This window comes from Penaeus japonicus, unplaced genomic scaffold (genome assembly GCF_977035675.1).
Source record: "Penaeus japonicus unplaced genomic scaffold, GWHDUDI00000001_assembly GWHDUDI00000008, whole genome shotgun sequence".
Lineage (NCBI taxonomy): Eukaryota > Metazoa > Arthropoda > Malacostraca > Decapoda > Penaeidae > Penaeus > Penaeus japonicus.
The window spans coordinates 13002390-13004889 of NW_028234410.1; the positions used below are offsets into that span (position 1 = coordinate 13002390).

Consider the following 2500-nt stretch of genomic DNA (forward strand, 5'->3'; position numbering starts at 1 on the left):
TCACAGCATATCATCTGTCGTAACGTTACATTTATAATTACATTCATGGTAAGTAACACGAAGACTTCCTTCCCTTCGTAGCGGCGCCTGAGAGGGTCACACTGTGCAATCAGTCTGGCACCTGTGACTCACACTTGCCGTCGTCGGCCTCTTTACGTTTCCTTTGGGTTTACATACATAACATGCTCCCCCCCCCCCTCTCTCTCTCTTTCTTTCTCCCCTCTCTCTCTCTCTCTCTCTCTCTCTCTCTCTCTCTCTCTCTCTCTCTCTCTCTCTCTCTCTCTCTCTCTCTCTCTCTCTCTCTCTCTCTCTCTCTCTCACTCACTCACTCTCTCTCTCTCACTCTCTCTCTCTCTCTCTCTCTCTCTCTCTCTCTCTCTCTCTCTCTCTCTCTCTCTCTCTCTCTCTCTCTCACTCACTCGCTCACTCTCACTCTCTCTCTATATATATATACATATAAACACACACACACACGCACACACATATATATGTATGTATATATATATATATATATATATATATATATATATATATATATATATACGTATAAACATCTGTTATTTCTATAATCGTTGTCCTTATCACTGATTATTACTATTGTTGTCTTTATCATTACAAGAGCTATGCTGATCAATAATTATATGATTATGATCAGTATCGTTATCATTAGTAGATGTTTATCATTATGATAATCACCACCATCATTATTGTTATCACCCCTATTGTCATTACTATTAGCATTGTCATAAATCATCTATTTCTCTATATGATTACATATAACTAGTTTCATTTGCATTGTTATTATCATTACCATCAGTTATTATCACAGTTACTATTATCATCTTGATTACCATTATCAATATCATTAATATTTTTGTTGCCGTAATAAAGGTAGTTAAAATATGAACAATAACTGCAGACAAATGTAATAATACTGACATTCAATAATGGTTATAACAATAATAATTATAATCAATATCACTGCCACAGTAATTATCATCATAATCGTAGTTATCATGAACAATATCAGCATTAATCCCATCATTGCTACTACAACATCTATTACTCTCTCTCTCTCTCTCTCCTCATTATCATTATATATTTTTTGTAATTAACAGTAATTCTCATCCTTATGATAATAATCATCTCTGTCATTATTTTATTCCTTGCTATTATCATTACCAACAAAGCATTGCTATCTTTACTACCTTTCATCAATATTAGCATCAATGTCATCTTTACAACAACAAGACAACAACGACACTGCCACAGAGCTCTCGATAAGATAAAGTGGAGGTGACGTCATGCCAGTTGTAAAGCAGGCACTGGAATGAGACCAGTTTATATATTTTTCAAACGTCATAGACTATGAAATTGCGTCCCGTGGGATATAAACTAGGAAATGCTGAACAATTCAATTAGTAACTCTATGCAGATGTAACCTAATGAATATAAAGATGATTATTATTACTGAGAGGAAAATAATAATAATAATGGTATATTATTGTCTTTCTTGTTGAGGTTAATAGTGTTTTCATTATCAAAATCATTAATGCTGTTTTAACTACTGAAATATTAATGTCATCGACATTATCATTATTACTATCATTAGTATTTAATTACTATGATCATTGTTATTCATTTCCTATCATTATCATCGTTATTCTAATATGCATTATAATTGTGACCTCTATCACATTTAATGTTAATGCTATCACCATGATCTATTTCATCATTATCGCTATTAATGAAACCATTATAATTAGCACTGTATCATTATCATAACTGTTGTTATCATGATCACTCCATGAAGGAACCGATATATCAAAATTTGAGGAATTGTTCTGATAGAATTATCATTATTTCATCATAACTGCTGTTTACTTATCATCCTCATGATTTATTGCTCTTATTTACTATTCTTATTGTCGTTATTGTCATTATTTACTATCATTATCATGGTTATTGTTATTATTATGGTCACCATAATCATTATTTCATTTTTCAATATCAATAATGTCACTATCATCATTCCATTTAATTCATTAAGATTCAATTAAACAAGTGTCTCCCAGACCTAAAATGTATAGCCCAGGTCAGTTCAGTGAGATTTCCAAGTATGTTTCAACAATTTCTTAGAAAAAAAAAACAACTCTTATCCTATCCTCATAACAAAGAGAGACTAGAACTGGGGTGAGGATAACCTATGTTACCTCATCCTTTTGAGATGCAAGGAACCACTTGTGTCAAGAAAGAGCGCTTACTTCGGTGGTCGGTTTGCCTGAGGGTGTCCCAGGTTAATAACGGCGGAAGGTCACTCCTGGATGAGGAAATCGTGATCATTATTAACATATAATTTCATTACCTGTTGTCATTACTGTAACTTTTGTTTTGATGATGGTGGATTTGGATCTTGTAATTAACATTATTCCTACTCCTATTACTACTGCTATAGCATCCATAACAATATTAATAATGACAATAATGGTAGCAGTAGTAA

General features: G+C 32.8%; 1 protein-coding gene across 4 annotated transcripts in view; it reads right to left on the reverse strand.

The window, feature by feature from the left end:
* LOC122263233 (transient receptor potential cation channel subfamily A member 1) overlaps nt 1–2500 on the reverse strand; it is a 19229-nt gene that overhangs the window by 15267 nt on the left and 1462 nt on the right. The window contains exon 2 of one of the 4 annotated variants that reach the window (XM_086539093.1): nt 2265–2320. The exons of 2 other annotated variants lie outside the window; for them this stretch is intronic. The gene's annotated coding sequence lies outside the window, so the exon portion shown is untranslated. Of the gene's footprint in view, nt 1–2213; nt 2321–2500 lie in introns of all 4 variants that reach the window. One more of the 4 variants, XM_086539094.1, reaches the window with a different exon arrangement.